The 27,874-nt window shown below is 43.5% G+C and overlaps 1 protein-coding gene and 2 long non-coding RNA genes across 9 annotated transcripts in view; 1 reads left to right on the top strand and 2 right to left on the bottom strand.

The window, feature by feature from the left end:
- The window catches only part of GRID1 (glutamate ionotropic receptor delta type subunit 1), a 703,469-nt gene that overhangs the window by 549,108 nt on the left and 126,487 nt on the right, over window positions 1–27,874 (bottom strand). The window lies entirely within an intron of this gene.
- LOC310844542 lies at window positions 6,482–17,980 on the top strand. Of its 2 annotated transcripts, XR_014564175.1 has the most exons (4): window positions 6,482–6,668; window positions 8,895–9,013; window positions 13,088–13,190; window positions 16,448–17,980. It is a non-coding gene; the product is annotated as an uncharacterized lncRNA (long non-coding RNA). The 2 variants fall into 2 exon arrangements; XR_014564174.1 differs by lacking the exon at window positions 13,088–13,190.
- LOC310844543 lies at window positions 14,481–16,425 on the bottom strand. The gene is made up of 3 exons (XR_014564176.1): window positions 15,717–16,425; window positions 15,296–15,339; window positions 14,481–14,922 (listed from the first exon to the last, which is right to left on the bottom strand). It is a non-coding gene; the product is annotated as an uncharacterized lncRNA (long non-coding RNA).

Raw genomic sequence — 27,874 nt, 5'->3', positions numbered from 1 at the left:
AGATCTCCCTTCTCCAATAACTGCAAAGGTGACCTTGTAGAGGGGAGCAATCAGGTGAACCTGTCATAACTATTTCTCAAAGGAAGTTATATCTTAAGCAACTGAAACAGAAACCAATTTTCTCAGGAAGTATCCTGATTTCTTTATGACTTGTTTTGAAGAATGGCTGGCTGGCTTGTTGTATTATCGATCAGCACTTTTCATATATATATATATATATATATATAGTGCAAACTACAAGGAAGCCTGAATTCCAGATGATGCCTATTTGTAAATCTGTTTGGAATCTATAAAGATCATTATAGCTTTCTTTAATATGATATGCATTCAGATCATCATTGCTACCATAATATGTTCCTCTAGGCCAAATAATGTTGAAAGACTCATTAGTAACTTGTCAATAATTTCTTCTAACTGTACTCCCACTATTGATTCCCTAAAAAAATTTTTTGGAACAAGTCTGTTGAAAATTTATTTTAGCCTGCCTCCCCTACCAAGATGTTTCCTGTTTTATATTCTGTGGGAGATGAGAAGAGCAAAGGAACTGGCAGAGCCCTGCTGCCAAAGAAATTGTGTGTTATTTTGAGTATATATGCAAGTTTCAGCCTTCCACACCTTTGCAGCACCTGTTCACACAACCTATTTTGTTGTTTTTATTTTGATTATATATATTGCGGTTTTTATGTTGATCTTTTCTGTCAACTGCTCTGAGACCTCCGGGTATATAAATTTTAACAACAACAACAACAATTCTCTCCTCTTTGTCCATTCTCTCTGCCAGTTTTCTTCTCAGTCTGGTCTTCTTTCTTCACAACTCATCTGAGCCAGCCTATGTTTATTCATAATTTCTGAGACTCCTTTGCTTCTCTTGGTCTATAGCTCTTCTGGACATCTGATTTGTCTATTCCCAAGTGCCTGGACCAGGGGTGGAGAACCATAGGCACAGAGGGTAAAGGTGGCCCAATAAGCATCTCTATATGACCCTCAGGACTCTCCCCAATGCCACACCATTCTCCAGTCACGCCACCTCTGCTCAGGCATGCTGTTCACCAGACCTATTTTGCACCTTTCATGAGTGGTTTTGCTTGTGCTCCTGGTGATGCCTTTGCTTGTCTGGATGGAGGATTCAGAGGGTGGAAAATAGCTTACTGTAGAAAGGTAAAGTTCGCATTCATTGCACCATCCACATTTTCTTTTGGCTCTGCCCAGCCCTGGTATGAAAAAAGATCCCCTTCTTCTTGGCCTAGACCCTTTTGACAGCTCTGCCCCACTCTAGAATCAGAGGAGTTCTAGCAATGGCAGCCGGAAGGCCCCTCTGTGATTGTCTCAACTGCAATCCCCACCAGAAGCTTCATCATCACCACCACCACCATCTCAACAACACACCCCTCCTAGAAACATAGAGTTAGAAGGGACCCCAAGGGTCATCAAGTTCTACCCCCTGTGATGCCAGAATCTCAGCTAAAGCATCCATGACAGTTGGCCATCCAACCTCTCCTTAAAAACATCCAATGAAGGAGAGTCACCACTTTCTGAGGGAGTTCGTTCCACTGTCAAACACCACTCACCATTCTTTCTGATGGAATCTCCTTCCTTGTCACTTGAACCCATTGGTATGGGTCCACAGCAGGAGAAAACAAGCTTGCTCCATCTTCCATGCGACAACCCTTTAGCTATTTAATATGGCTATCATATCTCCTCTCCTTCTGTTAACCCTCACTAGAGATTATTGAGAGGACCAAGTTTAAGAGACCAATGTACGTTCCAGCACCCTTAGAATTTGCTTTCCTCTCGCATTTCTATTGCACATAATGCAAAACCGGCTGTTTTAAAATTAAAAACATTTCTTCCTACTTCGAGTGCCCGCTCATTCTTTGTGCTTTCTATACTTCACGTTCCCCAATGGCCTTCAGCTACATTTCTTCACAGCCTCCTGTTGTTGTATAAAGTGGGCACTAGTTCATCACCCCACTTTCAAGTAGTGTTTATCTTATGCTTTTATATGGCACTACACAGCCACGACATAATCAAATTACATGGTTGTCAGTTATACAGCTCTTTATTTTTCTTTTTACATTGACGCTTGTGCTCCAGCAGTACAGCTCCTCGCGGACATTACTAAACCAACTCCATTTCTGCATTTTTTTTTAAAAAAAGATTTTTAAAAAGCTGATCAGAATATGCATCTTGAATTGGTATTCCACCACTACTCTCTGATCATTATAAGGATAGAGTCATTTCTTGGAAGTTGTTTAATGCATTTCTAATCCTGCTGTTTCATTTGATTCTGTATCCACTGGTTCTTCCTGGGCACTCTGCCAATGGAATTTATCCTCCTCCTGACAGTTGTTTTGAAGCTGGTGCTTAGGAGAGGTTCTTGATACAGTTCTGGAAAAGTTAGCTCAGAAAAAAGAGAAAGGTTTGCACTGGGATAACTAGTTGCAAGAAAGGCTGAGATGAAATTCATCAGTGCCATGGGTCTGCAGTTAAAGGTAAAGGTAAAGTTAAAGGACCCCTGGATAGTTAAGTCCAGTCAAAGGCAACCATGGGGTTGCAGTGCTCATCTCACTTTCAGGCCGAGGGAGCTGGCGTTTGTCCACAGACAGCTTTCCAGATCATGACTAAACCACTTCTGGGGCAATGGGACACCATGACAGAAACCAGAGCGCACAGAAACACCATTTACTTTCCTGCCGCAGAGGTACCTATTTAACTACTTGCATTGGCATGCTTTCAAACTGCTTGGTTGGCAGAAGCAAGGACAGAGCAACGGGAGCTTGCTCCGTTGCGTGGATTTCAACCGCTGACCTTCCGATTGTCAAGCCTAAGAGGCTCAGTGGTTTAGACCACAGCGCCACCCACACCCATCAGTAGCCCACAGGTGCCAACCAGTTCCATCCTCTGCTCCTTAGCTGGTGGCACTTGCAGTCCTAGGGGGTGGTTGGACAGTTCAGTGAGATTGTGGGGCATTCACTGACTTCCTCTGTTCCATGGCAGGGAGGAAGGACTGTCACGCCCTATAAAAACTTCCCAACCAGTCTTGCTCAGTGGCTGGATCAACAGGGAGATTGGCTCTTGCTAACCACAAAGTGCATTCACCAAGCCCTCCCTCTCTGCTCCTTTTCCCACTATCACTCCAGAGGAGCCAAATCTAACATAGCATGGGTTGCCAGAGCCCAGGGCTGCATGGTGGGGGTTATACAGAGGGAAATGGATGGTGTACACATGCACATTCAACTGCTTAACAGCATCCATGTCACCTAGGAGATTGCAGCTGCAAAGATAAGAAAAGAGTCATTCTGTTGTCTGGAGAGTTTACTTCCTGGTTTGCACGGAGAAGCCGTTTTCAACAGAGCGCAGCCACAGAAGCACACATCTGTATTGAGGCAACACTGGGTATTGAAACTTTGTACCCCTAATAATTTTGCGCCCAGGGCAACCACTCCCACGGCCCCTACCACTGACTATGTCCCAGGAGCAAATCAAGAAATACCCTGCATGTCTTAAACTCCTGCCAAATCTTCACTCATCTAGAGATGGTGACGATCAGGACAAATCCAATGCCATCCACCCAAGTTAAAGCAGAACTATTAAAAAGGATCACACCTTTATTCAATGTGTTTATACAAAGGCAGATGTTTTGAGAAAGCGACACATTATTCCTTCTTCAAAGAGGATTCTTTTATACATAGAGTTTGCTATGTGTGAAAAGGCACCAGATAGGCAGCTGCCAGAATGGGGTGTTTATATATCCACACTGCCAGGCATTGGATATTGAGCCTCCCCATTTCGTCTGGCAACACAGTGATGTAGCTAGAGGTGTGATGGTTGTTCAGCTACCATGACCACCGAAAACTATTGACTCCGCAACTGGGGCCAGTGGCAAGGAGGCCCTTTGAGTCATGTAAGTGGGCAAACCAATTCCCAGCAACAGCAGCCTACGGATGTCGTTAAGTTCTTTATTGGTTAAGGAAAAGGGTAGCCAAAGGTGCAATCCGGAGGCTATAGGCAGCTCATGACAGTCCTTGCTTCAGGCACCATGCTCGTATGTGCTGCCATCTGCACCGCAGCAGTGCCAGGAGCTGCAGCCAAGTGTAAAGTAAAACCTGTTCCTGTTGGCACTCGCTGCAGTACCAAAATTCTCTCGCGTTACACTCGCTGCATGCTAAGGCGTTGCTCAACAGAAAAGCGAAGGCATTGCAGAAGGGACAAAGGGTAAAAAAAAGAGTCAGAACACAGGTTGAGGGAATCGAGTGGTGATTATAATGAGCTTAGGGGAGAGTGACCCGGTGGCCCGATTCAGTCTGCAATCTCCATCTTGGATCAGAGTCTAAAAGCTGCAGTCATATTTGTGCTGTATTCAGTTTTGGTTCTTCCTCATTGCTCCACCTCTTGTTTTGGGTCATATCTTGTCCAATGAAGAGCTCTGGAGAAACCAAGAGCCTGCTGCTAACTTTGGCTGGTCCTAATAAAAATACTGTGCATTTTGGAGTCGCCATCTGCCCCCCCCCAAAAAAAAAACCCTTTTCTGAAACAATACAGCTATGCTTACAAAGGCAACAACCCTGTGACACAGACTAGCAAAACAATATAGTAAAAAGATATTTCTTTCCAACAAGGCATTTCCCAATGCATTATACTAACCCAAGGTGGGCAACTGGATCTAGCCAGGAGACTAGGCTTTTTTGACAGGTGGGTGGGGTGTATCCTAAATTAGGTCTTGCTATTTCAAAACATATTGAGGGGGCTGCTTACTTCTGTTCATTCAATCTGACAGTACCTTAGTAAGGACATTTGTATGACAAAAATATGTAATCACTGTTAAACTAAAAAATTGAAAAGCAATGTGATACTGATGTTATGAGCCACACAGCTAACCGCAAGTAATGCTCTTAAATATATATTATTTTTGGTTTTTAATTATGCACATTCACTACCTCTGATGTAAATATATGTACAGTATTTATTCCATGTCCCACCCCATAGGCTCAAGATGACTTATGGTATTTCAATGCATATCATATATTAGTGCTAAAATAAAATACTATTCAAACTGCAAGAACAAGCTTCAGGATCTGTTTAAAGGATGTTGTAAAAATCCCAACTTGCTGACAACATCTTTATGTGCTGCACAAAAAGTGAAGAAATTGCTTTTGAATAAATGATGGCAGTTTCATTTATTCACTTTTTTACAATATTCTAAAATGGTTCTCCTACTTATATCTCCACAGACACTGTATTGTATATCAACCACAAATTCTCCTTCTGTTTAAATGTGTTCCATCTCATCCTGTATTAACTGAGCATGGGGCATCAATAGTTATGCTGAATTTAAATGTTACATAGGGAGAATTTCACCTGTTTTATTCTTCTATTGCAGTACGCTTCTAGATAATGCCTTTTTCTACACAGCTATAGTCTTCCCCAGCACTGAATCTACTTCAGCTGAGAATTTAAGGAACAAAATTATTTTTTTACACAAACTAGTGATGCCAAAGAAGTTCATATTTTTTAGGCTCAGAAGCACAGGTCGCAGGAGCTCATTCATGATGCTTGTCTTACCTAAGTCAGTTTCTTCTCCAATTTGGATTCTAATTCAAGCCCCAAAAGAAATCCCCTCTTGCCCACTCAGACCTCACTGGTCCCCCAAACCGACACTCCCCTCCCTCCTTTATGCTACAGACTGAGCTGGAGAAATGGCAATGCTCTGAAAGTGACTGCCCCAAGAACACACCATTACAGTGGTACCTCTGGTTAAGAACTTAATTTGTTCCGGAGATCCATTCTTAACCTGAAACTGTTCTTAACCTGAGGTATCCCTTTAGCTAATGGGGCCTCCCGCTGCTGCCACACCACCGCCGCATGATTTCTGTTCTCATCCTGAAGCAAAGTTCTTAACTCGAGGTACTATTTCTGGGTTAGTGGAGTCTGTAACGTGAAGTGTTTGTAACCCGAGGTACCACTGTAAATTAAAAGGGATGGAAGGAAGTCTCTCACATTGTCCTCGTTGGCTCTTGAGGGCAAAGATTTTACCTTAGATATCAGGGAACAGAGAAGAGGAGTGTAGAGGGGAAGGGGAGAACAAGAGAACTGCAACAACTTCCGTCTGTAAAGCAGCTGGCAAAGTGAATTTGGACCTAGGCTGGTGGAGGTAGGAGGTGGTTTGGGAGATAAAGTATGGTTAATGTGATGCCAATGTGTCTAAAAAATGTAGAGGTATTACCACAATAGACTGGAATTTATCATACCTGCTGCTGAAGACATTTTTATTACTAGAGAAAAGCCTACAAGTGGGGGATTTTTACACCTACCATACAAAGCCTAAGACATACATAAGGCTTAGCAATGGTCCACTCTCCAGCAAACAAACCTCCCTCAAGCCACCAGATAATTGTGTCCTCTCAGAGGCTCAGTGTACCAACCAGTACACCAATCCCAATGTTCCTTTCACAGATTGTCTGATCATTAAGGCTCAGTGCTTTTGTGACATCACCAAGCAGTACACCATCCTTTTCAGGACCTAATATCTTCTTTGGATGGCTTACTCAGGGGCCACCAAGAGTCACTTTCAGAAGTGAGTGGCAACAAAGACCAGAAATGAAAAGTTCTAGTACCTCAACTTCCCACTTTGGCATTCGCCAAGAGCCCAGTTTGTGTTTAGACGGCAGGTAAAGCTTTTAAATGGTATTTGATTTTTAAAAGCCTTTTAATGATATTTGCTCTTGCAGATCAGATGCTTTATTGGCTTTAAGTTTTATTCCGTCATTGCTTTTTCCTGTGAGTTGTTGGCCGCATCTAACGGTGAAGTAGGATATCGATATTGTAATAAATAAATCATTGCATCCTTTCCCCTTAATTGGAAATGATATTTAGTCAAAGTACTGTCTAGAAATAGGGAAGAGGCACCTGAAAATAATTCTCTGAAGGGAAGAGGTCACTAAACAAAGTCATATAATTCATCTCCACTTCCTACCCAGCCCCAAGATGGCACTTCACCTACAGTTGCCATATTTCAGAAAGTGACAATCAGGACACAAAAGTTGTTGAAATTTATTGGCAAAGTTTATGAGCTATTTTGAAGGAAATTCTGACATCGGTTGCCATGCGCCCAGGTTTTTCTGGACATTTTCCTGATTTTTGGAAATTTAGCCCAGACACTATTTCCTACAGGCGAATCCTGGATATGTCCAGGAAATCCCGGACATATGGCAGCCCTAACTTCACCAGCCTGACTGTTCATTTTGTGCTCACTTCTGCATCCTTGGTGGATTTATATAAGTCCAGAGTAGGTGCTAATGAAGATACTGAGAATGAGAGAGGTCCCTGGGCAAGAGCAATGACATGTGTAAATCAAACATGGGAAACCAGGATCAGGAATGATTATGGGCAGAGGCAAGCGGCGGGGGAGGGGGGTGGGGAGCCAGCACAACAAGATCTTGGGCATGCACTTTTGGGCAATGCACTATCTCTATGGCAGAGGGAAGAACAGTTATTTTTGGACTACAGTTCCTATAATTTCTGATCATTGGCTGGGGCTGATGGGAGTTGGGAGTCCAACAACACCTAGAGTCCAACAACCACCATGTTGGCTATGCCTAATCTAGGGGTTCGCCATACAATGGGGGACAAAATCAACAAAGAAAGCAGTCTGTCCATTATTCAAGAATGTACCATTGGACAAGTTACTGTAGTTATATGTTGTTCTTGTATTTACAAGAAAACCAATAAAAATTATTTGGATTTAAAAAAAACAAAGAATAAAAAAAATTAAGAATGTATGTATGTTGCCAGATGCCCGTACAATTTCAAATGGGAACATGTCAGGAAATAGCAAATATAGGCTTTTGTTGAGTGAGTGTAAGAATAAAAGGAAAAGGACAGAGATATATGAGGCGAGACATGGATATCCAACCCAGTTCTTGTGGGTGCCTGAGCCCCACATTGGGTGAAATATTCCTGCATGGCAGGGATTGGACTAGATGACCCTCGTGGTCCCTACCAACTCTCCATTTCTATGATTCTATGATTCTACATGAAGCAAGGACAAAGGAATTTGGGCAGGACCAGTTTAGGGATGTAAGAAAGAAGGACTGATTAAAGAGATGATGGGGGAGGAGGATTAGGCAATGGACAGAGACAAGTGTGGCAAGAAAATGAGACAGCAGAGGCCAAGGAGAAACATGGTGGAGCACAGCCAGCATTCAACTGGAAACGGAAGTGAGATTTGTTGCTTGTTCATTAGCTCTGCTAAAGCCCATCTTCATAGCCCATTTTTCCTTACACATTACTGTCGTTTGATGAGTGTCTTTTCTAGTACAGCAATTAAAAATAACAGCACCATGTACAAACACTGAGAGCAGAGGATTTCCTTTCCCAAGCCAAATGCTTATTTTCAAGTGTTTCTATATGCTGTGCAAGGCAATTTCCATAACTACTTACCAAATGCCCAAACCTCAACAGCTAAAAATAATCATAAAGAGTGTATGCCGTTTTGCTTAGGCTATCAGTAAAGTGTAATATCCCACCATGCCAGAGAGATATGGCTATACAAACTCAAAAATGCTGCAAAACTGCACGAAGTTTCTTATGGTCCAGATGCCACTGCATCCACGTGCTGTTTATCTCCAAATAATGCCTTTCAATTTGGCCTTGCCTAACTTGACAGATCTAATTCTCGGGGCTCCCAAATTCATTTTTACATTCCTCTTTGTTTAAGCAAAACTTTGCACTTGCCTGCCAGGAGAAGTGCATTATTCCCTCCCCTCCAAAAAAATAAAAGGCGTTCTGAACAACTTGTTTGCTTCGGAGGGTTAGAGCTAAGACAGCCCTCTGCATGTTATTTTACTTGTTAATTATCTACCCAGCATTGCCCACAGATTTCCTCTTCCCAACAGAAGCGTACATACTGTGAAATGTGGAATTAATAATATACCAGGCTGTGTCGTATTAGTCACGTTACCCAGCACGGAACCTGTCTTGTGCTACAATGTGTTTGGATCCATCGTGCTGAGAGGTACTGTACAATGAAACCATTCAAAAAAGGGGGAGTAACTTTCTCCCTATATAATATATGATGCTATTTTTCCTACAGCAATGTCAATAAGTAATGGTCCACGTTTAGAGAAAAAGTAGAGATTAAACACAATGGGCAGTCCATATGAAGGAAGACAAGGAGAGGAAGTAGGGAGTGATATTCTAACCACTATTCACCAATAGTAGACCGGATCAGTCTGATCTGAACAGTGGATTTCATCTGTGGTTGCACTGGCCAATCCAGTGCAAGAAAACATAACCAACAAATATAATTTATGAGCGCAATAAGAATACATTCAAAACCAGCATTCTATGATTCTTTATAGAATCACAGAATCACAGAGTTGGAAAGGGACCACAAGGATCATCTAGGCCAACCCCCTGCAATGCAGGAATCTTTTGCCCAACATGGGGCTTGAACCCATGAGCCTGAGAGTAATAATCTAATGCTCTACCAACTGAGCTATCCGGCAGCTATATGTGTATGTGTGTGCAAACGCATGCCTCTCTGAACAGACCTCAAGCAGGGTTGTATAGCATCTTCAGCAGCCCTGGGACTGCACTGGACAAAACAGCAACAAGGAGAAACAGTTTGAAGTTCTAACAGTTCAAGAGATTTCAAAGGCATGTTCGGATCAAGATAAAGCTCGCAGTTCCTTGCAAACATTCCCTGCTGCTTCCCATAACAATATTGAGAACCCACAGAAATATATAAGTACTGAAAACATTGAGGCCTCCTCCAGACTCCTGTGGAGCAGCTCCTCTGCCTCCTCTTCCAAACTGACGTCTGGAATTTTCACAGAAGAACAGGTTAGTGAGTACACTTCACTACTGTAAAGAAAAGGGGAGAAGTGGTCAGCTGATAGGCCCTCTGCTGGTTTTGAATGTATTCTCCTGCTTTTGATAATGAGGATAACAGCATGGGTTTGCAATATCATAAAAAGGTAAAGGGACCCCTGACCATTAGGTCCAGTCGTGGACGACTCTGGGGTTACGGTGCTGGCATACAGCTTCCGGGTGATGTGGCCAGCATGACTAAGCCACTTCTGGCGAACCAGAGCAGTGCACGGAAACACCATTTACCTTCCCGCCAGAGCGGTACCTATTTATCTGCTTGCACTTTGACGTGCTTTGGAACTGCTCGGTTGGCAGGAGCAGGGACTGAGCAACGGGAGCTCACCCTGTCATGGGGATTCGAACCGCTGACCTTCTGATCGGCAAACCCTAGGCTCTGTGGTTTAACCCACAGCGCCACCCGTGTCCCTTGTTTGCAATATCGTACATTTCCCTTTATCAGTAATTTTTTGAAAGACCAAAACAGCAAGATATTGGTCATGTTGACTACAAGAGAAGAACACTGGAAGGTGACTGGAGCTGCAGCTACCACGGCCCTGTGATTTAAGGAAACAAGAATGATGGAAGTGACTTAATGGCTTGGCTAGAACTTACAAACGATACATGCCGGTGGCCCAAAATGGCAGCTGCTTGAGTTGCCTCTCTTCTCTTCCATAGTCAACCTAGAGTCTTTCAGATGTTCTTGGATCACAACTGCCATCAGTCCCAGCCTGCAATGCCAATGACCAGGAATTGTGGGAATTGTGGTTCAGCAACCTCTGGGGGCACTACATTAGCTACCCCTGATCTACACAAGATGATTCCCTGGACAGGGAGCAGGTGCAAAACGAAGTCCCACTCCAAAGTCTCTGTTTACATTGCTATGCACGCTCAGCCCCCATCCACCCCTGCAATGAGCAGCAAAGGTGATTTGCTAAAGAAGTGACTTGCTGAAGACTACACAGTGAGAACCCATGTCACCCTGGTCCAAAACCAGCATTCCATTCACCAAATCTATCCAACTGTATAGATTTAGTTCTTGATGCTGCAAGATTCAACCCATTAGCCATGGTTCTGTGGACATAGGCCCAATGAAGGGTGGCCAAATCAATTTATTCCCAGTCCGTGTCCATTTCCCATCAGTCCATCCCATCTCAGTTCCGCATTAACCTTCAATTTTTACTTCAAAAATTCTGCAGGAAAATTCATATTTAAAAACATTTGCTCAGCATCTTCTCCCAAACTTTGTATTTTGAAATGTATTTGCACTCATTTCAAACACTGGAACATCTGGGAAGTGCAAAACCTAGTGATTAAGTCAATTTCGGATCGGTGCAGCAGTGCAGAAGAGGTAAATTCATAAAGGAATCTACCAAGCTCAAATTTGTTGGTCCAGCTCAATGGTCAGTGATAGCAGTACACATTTGTTAGAAAGGAGATTCAGCATCGCAAGACCAATTTATATCTCAAAGTGACAAATTAATGCAAACAACACAACCAGTCCCATTGTTCCCTCTCTCATTTGCATGATAGATTTCTAATTATTTAACTGACTTCTGGATTGGGCTTTGTAGTAACAGTAACACACACACACACACACACACACACCACTGTTTAGCATGTGGCTCTTGCTAAAGCAGCAACAGATCCATGCAAAAAAAGTTTATTTATTCCATGGGTATATTCTCCATATCTGGACTGAGGTGCTGGGCTCCTTGAAGCTTATTCTGCTTGTTGACATTGTACCAGTTCCTTGCAATAGAGGAAATGGCAGGCTAATGCACAGCAATAAGACAGAAAGATCCATGTTGCAATCACAGTGCTGCAGTACTATGCTTTAGGAAAAAAGAGAGAGAAAAGATGTAAAGCAAAAAACAAAAAAAAACCCAAACTAATCTTCAAAGCAAATGAAGCATCCAAAAATGAAATCCATGAGCCCATTTTCACTGCTGTTGGAAGCACATTCCAGTTCCCATGTATTGCTCCTGAAGGACACCCACGTTGAAAGCAACAAATGGCAAAGCACCCTATTACAAATATTGCACCAATAAAAGGCATTTTGTACAACTGTTTTCAACATTAGAGCAAGTTACTATGGCAATGTATTAAAATCTGCTGAAGTGCTTCCACCATATTATTATTCTGCATAATGAATGTTACCTTGATAAATATTTAAACTTACTTAATCATTTTTAATTGCTGATTTTCCCCCACTGGCATATACTAACAGCATTCATCACCAGTTCAGAAGAATTCCCATTCAGACTACGCTAACCTGGCAAAGAGTCTTAAAGGGATCAGCCTTGAAATAAATAAATAAATAAATAAATAAATAAATAAGTGTTCCTTATTCCATTCAGGATGCAGTCCAGGATCTTTGAAATGCAATCTTTTTTTTAAAAAAAAAACAACACTGATCAAGTACAAGTGATCAAAATAAGCAAACATACATGGTCCCTGAAACCACTTCCTTTGAACCAATTACCCAATTTACACTGCAATCAACCATAAAAGCAATTATTATTATCACATTGTTGTTTGAAATGATATTATTCGAGTGACCAACCAGCCAAGGTTTTACCAGTCCAATCTGTTCTGTCAGATAACCTTTAGGGTCTGGAAATCCACTAAACTGCAAACTGCAGAGAAGTTTTTAATGTTTGATTCTATTTTTAATATTCTGCTGGAAGCCACCCAGAGTGGCTGGGGAAACCCAACCAGATGGACAGGCTATAAATTACTACTACTACTACTAATACTACTGTTGTTGTTGTTGTTGTTGTTGTTGTTGTTGTTGTTGTTGTTTTTCAGCCCATGAGCAAGAATATTCTGTCAAGTGTCAACCTGTTCATTCCTGGCTCCATCTCTAGTCCATTTGATTTCCTCAAGCTTCACTTTCAAACCCTATCGCTGCCCCGGCTGGGTAGTGCTTCTGAAATCAAAAGATGTCAATACTCTCATAGGTTGTCTTGTACAGCCAGCACCCATTTTTTGTGTGACCATGTTGTTCATCACTGCATTCCACAAAGCCTTCCGGTCTGCAAACTGGTGCTTCCCTGGAGCAAGACACTCCCAAGTGAAGAAAACAGAAGAAAAGGAACAGTATTGTACTTCTCAGACTCAAGCATGACCCAACCTCCAGAAAGCTCATTGGTCTTCTGCAGCTTGACCTACCTATTAATCCTTGGTTATTATTCAACTATTCTTTTTTATTATTTAGTGATACACTTTAATAAGGCATCTTTTCCAATGAGATGAGCATGCATGACGGCTTCAGTGAGCAAGGCGTCAGCTACCCACACTGACTGAGCTTGAATAGTAATGTACGTGATGCTACACTTTCCTTCCCTTTTTATTACTTTTAACAGAGAGGAGGGGGAGTGGAAATGCACACTGCCAGCATATGAATGAACGGCGGAACATTTTGTCTGCAATGTGAACAATGCATCTCTCTCTGAATACAAGACACACTTGAGCCCTTTGTGATCTATTTATCGCATGGGCTGCTACAGGAGAGGTCATGGCAAAGTCATTTCCTTCCTGTCTTGCAGAATGTGCCACAGGCAATTTTTGCATGTGTTTTTTTTAAAATAAAAATAAAAATAATAAAAGGGGAAGGGGAAGGAGGGAGGGAGGGAGGGAGGGAGGGAGGGAGGAAACCTTAGACTGTCCTAAGGGGCAGCTGGTATAATAAGCCAACAAACTATGTCTGAATCTTCCAGCCATGCTGCAATGATTTCAGATGCTTCACAACACTGACAAAATTTACCGGTAGTGACAGATTCACTATGTTCAATTCGAAGTCGTAAATTCCTGCAAAAATAGTGCTCTCCAGGTAAGGCAAAGCAAAAGTTATCAAGGCGCTCCCAGCATTCTGAACAGGAGGTAAGCAAGAAAGGTGTCAGAGGCAGATATGGGCTCACCTCGGTCAATTTGCTACCTCAATACCAACATCTCCATTCACCCACTCGCCTCTCCCTGTCTGAAATCCTGGACAGTTGCTGCAAAGATGTGTAGAAAGTACAGAGACTGAATGCTCTGACTTGGTCAAAGGCAGTGTGCTGGTCCGGGGGGGGGGGTTACCATGGGGTGAGGTCCAGGACCTGAGTCCTCCATGGCCAAAGCGGGGTCCACAGTGAGGAGCCGGGCAAGGACAGAAACTCTGGGGGAACCGGATTGGGTGCTGGCCAAAACAGCTCTTCAACGACATTGCTCCCGGAACCTGGGACCGGGCTGACTGGCCTTTATCTTCTCTGAGGCCAGGGGCGGTCCCGGCCCCCAGGAGACCCGCCTCTCCTGGCCTTAAGGCGAGCACTCCTCCTGGGAGAAACCAGTTCCCTTCGCCTCTCTGCCCTGAGCCTCTGCAGTTCAGGAGAGGCTGAAGGGTTACTGGACCCAGGGGGAGACTCACCTGTAGGCACTGAGTCCTCAACCACCTCCGCAGCCAGAGTGGATTCACCTGGTGCCTGCTCCTGAGGATCCGGCACAGGTGCAGGCGCTTCAGAATCAAGGCCCTGCCCCAGTTCAGCCGGCCCTGGAGGTGGGGACTCCTGTGCAGGCTGGGATTCCTCCAGTTCAGCCTCTGAATCGGATTCCCAGGCCATCACAGGTAGCTTCTGATGTACTACTTCCTTCAATGCTTCCCAATCCAGAAGCATAATTTTCTTATGGTTGTTTACATTTCATAAAAGTTCACCATTTCCCCAGCATGGCTTACTGGGGATAAATCAATGGCTGAAAATTACTCCCGCCATGTTGGCAAAGGAACCAACCATATAATGAAATCCGGGCAAGGCAGTATGGTAAGAATCATGTCCTGGGTTTTTTCCTACATGTGCAAGGGTTGCTGTTTCCCTTTTGTTTGCTCACACTTCATGACTTTATTCAGACTTTAAATGGCACAACCATCAACATGAGAGTTCTCGATTTGTACTAACTCTCAAAAATGCTCTTTATGTCACTGCATCTCTGTGGTGAGTTGTACATCTGAACCATTTTGTGGGCTGTGCCACTTGACTCTCTCTCTCTCTCCCCCCCCCCTTCTCATTGTAACTGCTGAGTACCGTATTTTTCATCCTGTAGGGCGCACCGGCCCATAGGACGCACTTCGGGGTTTTTTTGGGGGGGAATGAATAAAAAAAATTTATTTCCCCCCCCCAGCCGCGGCTGCCACCCCAAGCCTTGCGCACACCTGTCCGAAGCACGGGGCACCCTCCGGAGGGCTCCGCATGCTTCGGGCTGCAGGCTGCCGCCCCAAGCCTCGCGCGCCCAGCGGGACCTCCTGCCGGGCGCGCAAGGCTTGCAGACACTCGCCCGAAGCATGGGTAGCCCTGCATTCGCGAAAGCCTGCATTCACCCCATTGGACGCACACACATTTCCCCTTCATTTTTGGAGGGGGAAAAGTGCGTCCTATGGGGCGAAAAATACGGTATGTCTGTCAATTACATACACTAAAGCCCTCATTTAGGTAGCTCTAATGTAAAACTATGGGACGCGGGTGGCGCTGTGGGTTAAAGCCTCAGCGCCTAGGGCTTGCCGATCGAAAGGTCGGTGGTTCGAATCCCCGCTGCGGGGTGCGCTCCCGTTGCTCGGTCCCAGCGCCTGCCAACCTAGCAGTTCGAAAGCACCCCCGGGTGCAAGTAGATAAATAGGGACCGCTTACCAGTGGGAAGGTAAACGGCGTTTCCGTGTGCAGCTCTGGCTCGCCAGAGCAGCAATGTCACGCTGGCCACGTGACCCGGAAGTGTCTTCGGACAGCGCTGGCCCCTGGCCTCTTAAGTGAGATGGGCGCACAACCCCAGAGTCTGTCAAGACTGGCCCGTACGGGCAGGGGTACCTTTACCTTTACCTTTAATGTAAAACTTCCATGACTGCGACTATTTGCCTTGAGGCCAAGAGTGCCTCTGAACCCTAAGCAGCGCAGGACCCAGTCCTATCCAGACAAAAGATTTTCACTCTGCAGTTCGGAATCTTTCTGTTATTTCCCTTGCATATATATTGGTAATAATAGAAGGTGCCATTCCTGACAGACAGGAATTATGATGTTTCCTATCCACAAATGATAAGCTAAAAGATCAAACTCCCTGGACAAGTTTCCTAATGCCATTTGTCTATGTTGCCCAACTACTGGCTTGTCAAAATCCTATAAAATATTACGCAGTAGTTTAGCTCCCTTGCTTCCCTGCTCAGTTTTTGCTCTTTCCTGTTTGTATATTCACAAAAGAACTGACTTATTGAGTTGGCTGGTATTGAATATTTATTTATCAGTGGCCAGAAATGTGTTGGAAATAAAGATAAATTTATTGAAGGGGAGCCCAGTCAGACAATAAATACACTGTACCTCTAAGAATAATAAAATATCTCTCAATTAATACTAGTATTAAGATTAGGGGCAGACTCAAGTAGTAAAGCTTCTCCTGGGTTGTATCACTTCAGGCTGGTGATGACACTGTGGTGTGTTGGAATGTCCACCATGGTAAGGAGAAGAAAAAAGAAACCATCCCTACAAACAGGGGAAAATGTCCTAAGAAGAAGAAGACCACACTGAATCTGTCTCCCCATTTGTTCATTTTCTTTTAGATGTATAGACCAGGGATGGAGAACCTTCTGGCCCTCCAACTCCAACTCCCATCAGCCCCAGCCAACATGGCCAATGGCCAGGGGTTATGTGAGTTGTAGTCTACAGGAGGATTTGGTGATGCCACCTTCGTGTTTCTGCTTGAAGTAGTGGAGTCCAGAAGCAGCTTCTCCACTTGATTCTTCTAAATGTATTAAACGGATCCTTGAATAATAAATTTCTGATGCCATTCCTTCTGAGAATAAGAGATTCACACTTCCAAAGGTTCATCTTCCGAGAGGTAAATCCAGCTTAACTGCCACAGGAAGTACAATGCAACACAACCAGAAACTGAGCCATGCATTTATTCATGAGATTAACAGCAGAAGGCAAAGCTTAGCATAGAAAAAAACAAGAGAGTGCAAAGAAACTGATTATCAAGGAAGTCCAGACACAAGTGTCTCCCTCCTAAATTCCTAGAATACTGATATGAGCAAAGAGGCAAGATTATATATCCTTACAATTTTGTGGCCAGTCACCCCTGTCACTCCCTTTTCATCTACAGCATCAGCACATACTGTACAGAAATGCATTCCTAAGCCTATTTAGAAGTAATTCCCAATGAAATCAAGCAACTCTCCTGCATTTTGCTGATCTTCTCCAATTCTCATTGCTTACTCTTTTTTTTGGGGGGGGGGGGGCGGGCAAAGAAAGAAAGAAAGCCATTCTGAAACAGGTGCAGGTTGTTGAATTTGATAATACAAGTGCAACTGCCCAAAACATTTTGACAGAATATCTTCTTTGAGGAAGAACCTTCCCAAAACCAAAGAACATACAAACTCATACCTGCAGAGTACTGATGGTCACAGTAGCATAGACAAGATGAGTGGTTGCTGAACTATTGGGCAGGGAGTATATAGCTCAGTGATAGGGCACTTGATCTGCATCTAGAAGACCCCAGGTTCAAGCCTTGGCATCTCTGGTTTCAGAAAGCGGTGATGTGAAAGATCTTTTCCTGAGTCCCTGGAGAAAGGCTTCATAAACAAAGAGGCTAGCCTGGTGCGAGGCCAGTTTCCTAACTGCCAGGTTAACTGAATTAATAAATATTGTAAGGAATTAGAGAAGGTCAATGATCTGTTCCAGCAAATATGGAGCCTGAGTGCTGAATGGAGTGAAGGCACATTCTGGAAAATGTGTTATAGACAACATGATAATACAGATAATGAAGATAATACAGGTAGCCTTTCTTTGTGTGCCCCCACCAGAAGGCCTTTTCAGTGGAATGTTCTCCTCAGGGAGGCATGCTTGGCACCATCTTTTTTTCTATTTTTAGGCACCAGGCAATGGCTTTTCTCTTTACTTGGCCCTTAATTTTAAAGGTGGCCTTGTGGCCTCTTTTAGTGGGGTACAATCAATAACACTCTCTCCTGAAAGCAGTGATGGGTGTATATTAAATTTATGCCAGAGAATGGCACCTTGGTTGTATTCTTTTCCTCCTACCCCTGCTTTCACTTCTGTTGTTTATTACAATGTAATTAAAATATTTTTAAAACAAATCAATAGTTTGTTGTTTGTGTTTTCAGACACAGTTTCCAGTTACTAGAGCTAAATTTCCGTATTCCTATATAAGAAACCCCAGCACACAATATTGTGAAACATTTGTAACATAGACATTAAAAAGCAGGCTCAAGAGCCGGCCCGCCTTCTCTGCTTCAAAGAACCCATTGAAATGGTAGCATTTTAAAACTCTCTGCTGACTTGAGCTGGATTTGAACCAGCAATTGGAAGGGCAAGAGGCTCTAATTCCTTGTCCCTTAAGGTATGATTCTCCCTCACAGCTTGTAAAAACCAAATACAGAAACTCAGTCAAATGAAGCATTTCATGTCTTGGTGTTGACAGAAAAACAACAAGCTTGCAAATCCAAGTCCCTTTGCCATGTCTACAACTTGTAACAATTCAATTGTCTCACCAACAATACTCCATCTCCAAGGAGGTGATATTTAAGCTTTTGCACACAGCTTGCTCTCGTTGCATTAAAAGCTGTGCGATACAGCCCTGGCTCATTGCACAGAGGCCAATGCGAAGGCAGAAGCATGTAAGTAATCACATGCTGCCAGTGAAATTTCTCATGTTTGAAAGGAGCTCATCAAGTATCTTATGTAATTGGAAAATAGGCAGCTGCTCCATTCAGCTTAGTAGTGTTCACACTGACTGGCAGTGACTCTCCAAGACTTCAGACCGGGTCAATTCCCAGCCCTACCTAGAGACATTGGGGGGTAGAACCAGAAACCTTCTGCATGTAAATAAGATGCTCTACCACTGAGTTATGGCCTTTCCTCAAATATGAGATTAAATAAAATAGTCATCATACAGAAAAATATATACTCTCAACAAAGAGATAAATGCTTTGTTGTTGTTGTTTAGTCATTTAGTCTACATTAATATGGTTCCATCCAGCCTAATATTCAGTCTGGAACGAGGACAGTTGAGATGTTGCTGTAGATTCCCACCCCCATCCACCGGAACACAAGTACTACGGGAAACTCTACTCTTGGGTTCTTGGGTGTTGGATTGTGGTGCCTGCTTTGAAATCCAATGTATGTAAAATGTTTGTATGTTGGGAAATCATTAACAAAACTTTAAAAAAGAAAGATAGCAGTCCCTGTAGTGTGGACTATCAAGAAAAGAACTGCAGTGCTCCCCAAGGAGAGTATCAATCAAATTATTAGTTGAAATATACAAAAAAAGAAAGTCAAACAAGGAAGGCATTTTTCAATGTAAGGAAAAAGGGAAAGGGAGAGAATACTGAGTCATTTCAGCTAAGCCCAAATGAAAATCTTTTATAACAATGGTTTCAGCAAAACAGAGATGGGAATGAAGGAAGGGGAGGTAGTGAAACTCCAACGCCAATCCCATGCAATTATTTTTTTATCACGACTAACTCTAAATATCTGAAGAAGTGTACATGCACATGAAAGCTCATACCAATAACAAACTTAGTTGGTCTCTAAGGTGCTACTGGAAGGAATTTTGTTTGTTTGTTTGTTTGTTTTGACTACGGCAGACCAACACAGCTACCTACCTGTAACTAGATCTAAATATCCTGCATTTTAATAAATACGTAAATAAAAAATCAAGTGCACAATTGCAAAACATGGGTCAAGCTCCTGTTCTCCAGTTCTGAATATTTGTGAGGCAATGTGCCAGTAAAAAGAATTAAAGAACAGTGAAATGTTTCAGGGAATTATGTCCTGGAATGAAAATGGCAAGACATCCAAACTTCTACCCTTACTAAAGAGCCAAGAAACATGGTAGAATATTTATTAATTTATCAAATGCAGCTCAGATCGCTTATCATTTAATCACAGGCCTAAAGGCCTTAGAAACTCAAAGCTGAACTTTCACCAGTGGGCTTAGCAGCCAACTAAGCAGGCTTATTCTACCGATGCAACTTATTACAATATTTGTCCTTCGTTAGTTTACATTGCGTGTGGACCCCAGCCCAATATCTATTAAACCTAACTTAACAGGTTCTCAGTATGCCCCAAATAAAAAGAGGTACTATACTTTTACAGGATGTTTACCACAGGGATCAAAGCTAAAGAGGTTAATTATCCTTGCTCTCTGTAAAAGCTCTACGAATTGATTCAAAACTGAATCAGTGCCAGCGTCTTTGAAAAGTCCTCTGAGGCATTCAGGAATTCTTCTGAGGCTTGCCAAAGGGGCTTGTTTAGGGGGGGGATGTATGCCTATATAAAGGTGCCCCCTACTTACATGGGGTTGCATTCTAGGTCCACGCATGCATAAGTGAAATTGCTTAAAGTGGGAAGCACCCTCTAAAAAGCCTCCAAAAAGCCTTCAATGCGTATTTTCCCCTGCTCTCCAGCTCCCTCTCCCTCTCAAATCCAGAACCAGATATCTAGAGTTGAAGCTCTGGGGCCAGCTGGAGACTAGAGGACATATGGGAGAGCAGCTGCTGCTGCTGCGCTATTTCGTAAACCAGCTGTTAGGCGGGGAGACTGAGCAGCCTAAACAAAGCCCCACTGATCCCCTAGTCTCTTTGGGACTTCCTCTGGCCTCACTGATGCACCCTACAGGCTCCAGGGAGGGTCTCCTCGCAAGCCACAAGGATTCTCCAGCTGTCTCCCACCATTTCCTGGTATGATTTTCTTTATTCGTTTATCTCCTGCAGTCGCATGCAAGTAGAATGCCTATAGATACAGATATATAGATATCCCCTTCATCAACCTTGTAAGAATTAAAGGAGATATTTAATTTGTTTAAATAAAGTTAAAATCTGACCTATAAAAATAAAATAAGAATAGCTCTGCTGGATCCAGCCGGTGGCCCATCTAGTCCAGTATCCTGTTCTCAGAGTGGCCAACCAGATGCCCAGGGGAAGCCCACAAGACAGACCTGAGAACAAAAGCACTCTCCTCTCCTCTCCTCTCCTCTCCTCTCCTCTCCCCTCCTCTCCACCAACTGATATTTTGAAGCATTCTGCCATGGAGACAAAGTATAATCATTGTGGCTAGGAGCCAATGGTAGCTTCACCCTTTCTTGCAGATAAAACCACATTCACCTGAGATTTTAAAAGGCCTGGGGAAATGAGAAGGTCTTTGACTTGGTATTGGAAAAGACCTGAAAAAGTCGGCACTGAATGAGCCACCTTAGGGAACGGCTTTCAATAGAAAGGTGCGCCAACAGAGAAGAACATCTACCCAACTTGCCTACTGCTTAATCTCCAAAGATGGGGGCAACTGGAAAAGGGCCTCCAAGTATAAGCCCACCCCTATGCTAAAGTCATATGGGACGTGATTCTTCAGGGATCTTGCTTCCAAGTCACACAAGCACTTTAAAGATAAGCACCAACACTTTGAATTGAGACCTAAAATTAGCATCAGCCAGAGGAGCTGTTTTAAAACCAATGAGATACGTTTCTGTTAGCCAGAGATAGCTCCCGTTGCTCTGTCCCTGCTCCTGCCAACCTAGCAGTTCGAAAGCATGTCAAAGTGCAAGTAGATAAATAGGTACTGCTCTGGCAGGAAAGTAAATGGTGTTTCCGTGCACGGCTCTGGTTTCGCCAGAAGCAGCCTAGTCATGCTGGCCACATGACCTGGAAAAACTGTCTGTGGACAAACGTTAGCTCCCTTGGCCAGTAAAGCGAGGTGAGCGCCACAACCCCAGAGCCGTTCACGATTGGACTTAACTGTCAGGGGTCCTTTATCTTTTTTACTGCTGTTTCCAAGCAGCCTTCAAGGGCAGTCCCATGTACAATGAATGATAGTAGTTTAAAACAGAGATTACAGAACACAGATGACTGTGGCTTGTCCAAGAAAACCACAGTGGTGAATGCCCTTTTTCTTTAAACCTAAGGAATGGGACATAAAAGATCTGACATCTGTAAAACTTCTTGACTTCAGGAACCTAGCAATTGATGGGAATTCAGAAAAGCTTAATATTTCTATGGGGGTGGAATCTGCAGAGAAAGCAATTCTGAAAACAAATCAACCCACATCAAAAGCAAATAAAGAAATTTAACCATAAAAACTGTGGTAAAATTGAGAACTGGCCTACAACATTAATTTCACATATAAGTGTCCTGAAGTCAAGCCTAGTCTTTCCTTTATGCAGGGCTATTCTTCACAGGGAATAGAAAGAATGACAGTACAAGTGGGTGAACAGCCCATCTTGGCTGAGTGTTAATACTGAAAAGTTATTAATAGTGGGTGGTAAGCTGGAATCTGATAAAATAGATACTGGATGGACGCATCATTCTTGCCCCAAACTAGGTACCAGTGGCATAGCTGGGATGAAACATCAGGATCCAATGACAAGAAAACCCTTACATGTCTATGTGCAGTTTAGGAAAATATGGATCTACAGAAGATAGTCAAAACAGAGGTGTACCTTACAGGCAAACGTGAGGAGAAAGTGTGTTGTGACAAGCAAAGCTCAAGACTGGAACACTGTGGCCAACAGCCAAAACTAGTTGATCAAAAGGAGAGCTCATTGGTGTCAACCTTTAACTGAAACCTAGTCTGGCAACAACGCAGAACTGAAACCTTCAGTGTATGTGTCTTTTAAGTTTTTTCATGGAGTTTTATAAGGCAGCAAGACTTAGGTCTGCAATAAAATACTATTCCAGCACAACACAAGCAGATCCCTGCTATTGGGAACTTACAATCTAAACAATGACAGTGATAATGGAAGAAGGAAAAGTTTAAATTGCATTTGTGTCAATGCAGATGCACAGAGGCTTTGATGTGGCTGAGGATGACTACTAAGAGGTCAGTGTAAAGGCAAATTTGAAGCAAAGATCTGGAGGAAGGAAGAAGCAACAGCAATACCATTTTGTTTCGCTTAGCTTTTATGAGTTCCACCCACATATCATGAACAGTGCCTCTTTTTTAGCCAGTCGATCAGCTGCAAACTTTCACTTACTCCTGATGTGTGCATGACTGCACACCAGATCAGCAACTCTCTCCCTCTCTTTTAAAATAAAAAAAAATCCTTCCAGTAGCACCTTAGAGACCAACTAAGTTTGTGATTGGTATGAGCTTTCATGTGCATGCACACTTCTTCAGATATTATTTTGTTTCGACTCCAGCAGACCAACTCGGCTACCTACCTCTCTTTTAAATCACTGATGCAGCTGGTTAGGCATGGAATCTGTGGCACCTACTCCATCTCCACTGCTAAGAATGTTGAAAGCTGCCTTATACCAGGTCAGATTATTTGTTCTTCTAACCCAGACAGAGCAGTGCCTACTTTGACTAGCAGTGGCTCAGGAGTTTCAGGCAAAGGTCCTTCCCATCACTCGCAACCAGATCCTTGTAATTAGAAATGGCAGGAATTGAACCTGGAGGTATTCTGCAGGCAATGTATGTGCTCCAACACTGTTACAGTCATTGCTGAGCACCACTACAGACTGGCCGTCAAGGAGGAAAGAGACCAGCCTTGTTACCTGAGAGTGGTGGCAGCTGTGGCAGGTGGTAGTTCAATCCAACATGCCATACAATAGCTGCACGCTACAGTGGTACCTCGGGTTAAGTACTTAATTTCTTCCGGAGGTCTGTTCTTAACTTGAAACTGTTCTTAACCTGAAGCACCACTTTAGCGAATGGGGCCTCCTGCTGCCGCTGCTGCACGATTTCTGTTCTCATCCTGAAGCAAAGTTCTTAACCTGAAGCACTATTTCTGGGTTAGTGGAGTCTGTAACCTGAAGCGTATGTAACCTGAAGCGTATGTAACCTGAGGTACCACTGTAACTTGATTCTGATTCTTCCTTGGTGACAATCTCACATCCCCCAGAGATAAGAATGTGGGGGCCCTCCTCCTACTTGGCTGCTGTTGAGTGACCAAGTACCACCTCAGGCTTCACAACATACCAGCTGGGTCATTAGATTTAAAAGAATTAACAGTTTCTTGATCATCACTCAGACAGAAGGGTGCTATTTATGGATGGGGAGAGCCCACATTCTCTGAAAGCCGATGGGCAGAGCTAACTCGACTACGGCAGGACAGGAAGAAGCCCTGGGTAAGCAGCTCTTGTACCACTGCAGCAACATACAAAGTGGTCCCCGGAGCACCCAAACTCTCTGAAATCATCATACAATTTACATTACCTGGGACAAGCTTACAACACTTTTCTTTCTTTTTTTTAAACCTCAGTGCAGCTCAGCACTGCATGTTTAACTTGGTAGGAATACACCAAGGTTGGCTCCTGGCACAGTGATATATTTGACTGAATGAGTCTTGACAGACCACCCCCACCTCCCCAGTTTCAATTCTGCTAAAAGTATAATAATGAGAAATGGAAGCAGAGACCCAATTAGAAAGAGCTGTCTGGGACACAGATCGATTTAATGTATGTGTGCCAAATGGAAATGGGGGGGGGGGGGAGGGAGAGAATGGATAACTGAGGGGTTTTTTCCCCCATTCTCCAACCAAGGGCGTAAAATTCCAGCTAGATAACCATTTTATATTGTCACATAAGCATAAGATCCATTGGAGAAGAGATGAATAATTTTTTTGAATGAAGCTCGGGTGTACATTGAAGAAATGCATCTCTTTCCAAAGTCTGACACAGAGAAAAGAGAAACATGTGGGCTTGCAGATATTGTTTGACCCCAGCTTCCATCTGCCTCAGCTAGAATGGTCAATGGTCAGGGGTAATGCAATCTAACAGTATTTGAAGAGCCTGAGGTTCCTTGCTACAGAGAGAAAGCAGGGAGAAAAGGACAGTGGGTGAAGTATGGTTGAGCGAACTTTTTGCAATATCAGTTAAACGCTTTCTAAATGTGCCCCAAATGCGCCCCCTAACATGCATTAGTGACAGGGATCCCAGGTTTCCAGCAGGTGAAAACCTTTACAACTGGAACTTTAAATCATATTCTCAGCCACATGTTTTCTGTACTGCTCTACAGCATCTGTCTCTTTTAGCCTTTGCGGAGCCAAGGACATTGATGATAGCACCCCGGTGTTCCATCCAGCTGAGGGAGAGCAATATGTTAACATCACCCCAGCATTCCTCCAGTCCTGGCCAATGAGCACAACTGTGGCTCTGCATGTTGTGACTGCCAACCTTAAAAAGACAGGAGAGTCAGCACCATGGAGAGCACCACATCCACAGCCATCTTTCAGGCAAAAAGGAAATTGTGATAGAAATGGAAACAAAAGCTGCTTCCAAAAATTACCCCTTGCCAAACTCCAGTGTGAAATATTCACTAGAAGAAGTTCACATTTGCCAACATTAACTGAATATGCTATATGACATCTGATACCTGACAGTATTTGACAGCTGGCATGGAATGGTATTTAGCATTGAGTGGTATTTGGTAGATGAACAAAAAGATATCTAAACAAGTGAACATTTGATTTTACACTGTGTGGAGTCAGAACAATCATACAATGCCAAACAGTTTAAGGATTGGCATGGCTGCCTCCCTGTGGGCTCCAACTCAAACAAGGGGCAGGTCAGATCCATCAGACCAATGGAAGACGTTCTGGAAAGCAACCCAGGACCTGATGTCATGACAAGGACAGAGCTCACTGACTTGGGAGTCCTTGAGCTGTAGGCCACCAAGAATCTGAATCCCCCCTAAATCTTCAATGTACTGAATTCCTCCTGGCCAGGGATCTGCAGCCCCAAGTCATCCTGTCAGCACAGGTAATGAGCCTTGAGGGAGTTGTCAGGGAGGAGGAAGAGTGCTCAGATCACAAGTCTGTCCCTTTAAGGCCTTTCACTCTCCAAGAAGTGGGCAAGAGTGTGGGAGGAGTAATCTGGCTTGGGAAGAATAAAAGGCCACTCCCAAACTGGAGGAGGTTGCTCACTTGCAGCTTCCCTACCTACTTCCTTGCCCCATCAGGACCCATGGACTTCTTGCCAAGGCCAGGACATGTCACCTGGCGATGCAAGTGTTTGCATTTGGAAAAAGTGTGAAAATCTTCCCTGATCCTACAGGCTAGCAGAGGGTGCAAATATAATAAATACATAAAGCATATTTTGACTTTCACAAATTTCTCATTCAAATTTAACATGCAAAACTGGAACTGGATGAATCAGTGAACAACACACACACCCCATTTCAGCTCTATCATGGGGCTGTTTCCAAATGGGTACCTGTAGCTTTCTCCCTTTATGGCAAATAGCATGTTGCAGCGAGGGAGGGTAGAATTCAGAATGGGAAAAGAGAGCTAATGGAGAATATTAAGTCCACTTTCCCCATGTGCTTCAGCCCCATTCTGAGCCAAGTCCCTCCGCAGTTGCATTTACCCTTTAAAACACAGACACACACGCAAGAGACGACCACACATCTCCCAGAATGACATCTACCTTGAGCCTCAATCATTATGTAATGATTTTAAGTAACAAGGCATAATGTATTGGAGATATATGCCACAGCGTGGTCCAGATCTGGATCACTGGGAGCTCCCATGTTATGGAGCACCTTAGTGAAATACAATTTGTGAGCTGCTCGTGTATTTAAGAAGAAGGATGTAAAGTGTAAATCTGTGAAGGTAAACTTAGTAATATGTTGGGTGGACACAAGGAAGAAACATTAACTGGAGTGAAAGGAGTGGGTGTTGAGGTCAGGCTAGAACTAGAGGGAAGGTCTCACTCAAAATGAGACCTAGAGGGCGTGTTCTCCGTTCCCCAGTCCAAGAGGTAAATTTACTGAGATGGATGGAGCAAGTCGAAGGTATCAACTACTCTGTTGATCAGGGAAATACAGAAAGCCAGGCTCTTTAATACCAGGCATGGCCTTCTCCAGAGGCTACTATTGGCCAGTCACAGAGGCTGGTGTTGTGGACTGCTGTTCCCCTCTGCACCTGAAGATGACTCAAGGACGCTATGCCTCTATGACTCAAGCAGACACAGTCTACAGTAGTTCTGTAGGTTGGGTCCCAGACCCAGAGGTTTGTACTCCAAGCCCCAGAGACTCCAACCTTGGCAAACAAGTCCTAGAAGCACTGTTTGATACTGCACTTGAAAAAATTAAATTAGGGATGGGGGAACTAGTAACCTCCAGATGTTGTTGGACTTCAGTGCCATCAACCCCAGCCAGCAGAGCCAGTAGTTAGGGAGGATGAGAGTTGTAGTTCAAACATGTGGAGAGTCACAGGTTCTTCATTCCTGTGTTATAACAATACACACACACACTTTTATATACGTTCACTACTAATCTCTTTTGAATTGCTTAGGAAATGTGGGGTTTTTTAATCTACAGGGGAAGAAAACCTGCTTTACTGCTTCCTTAATGAGAACTGAACGGCTAGAAAAAGTTGAGTTCTGGGTGGCTGGGTGTGGTGACAAAGCTGTATTTTAACAGCAACAAAGTTACTCAATTTCATGCGTTATTTTGCATTCATTGCATTCTGCTTTCAGTCTTACATTTAGATGTTCATGTGTACTGCACAATAATACACCCAATTAAACTTTATTGTTCATTAACCGGTTTATCAAAAGCCACGTGTAGGCTTTCCAAACACAACAGGTACTTAAGTTTTAATTATGAAATGCAGCTCTGAACCCTTACTTGGAAAGGGCATAAAAGAGGTGGATGACTCGCAAGAGCTCAACATGCCACCCTTTAAAAATCAGCCTCTCCCTGCTCCAAAGAAATCCTGAAATGAAGTAGGTGGAAGTTTCCACCATCAAAATATGCCTACTTATAAAAGGTTGGTCAAATATTAAAATCATGAACTTATTTGAACAATAACGAGTAACAAGTGTGTTGTGCATATTACAAAAATGGCAGTCTTCTAGGACTCTCCATAGTCCAATCTTTCTCAGAAGCACTGAGCATGCTCTCAGATCACATTAAGGTCTCTGCTCCCCATAGCAAACACAATGGATTCCATTGTAGTCTTGGCCCCTAGGCAGCTAGGACCTTTACCATTGTGGTGACACTTCCTGTTCCTGTTCAGAGACATCTAGAACTAC

This window comes from Podarcis gaigeae (genome assembly GCF_964106915.1).
Source record: "Podarcis gaigeae genome assembly, chromosome: 5".
Taxonomy (NCBI): domain Eukaryota; kingdom Metazoa; phylum Chordata; class Lepidosauria; order Squamata; family Lacertidae; genus Podarcis; species Podarcis gaigeae.
The sequence above is the reverse complement of the archived record's forward strand: the minus strand, read 5'-3'. Positions and strand labels throughout refer to the sequence as shown.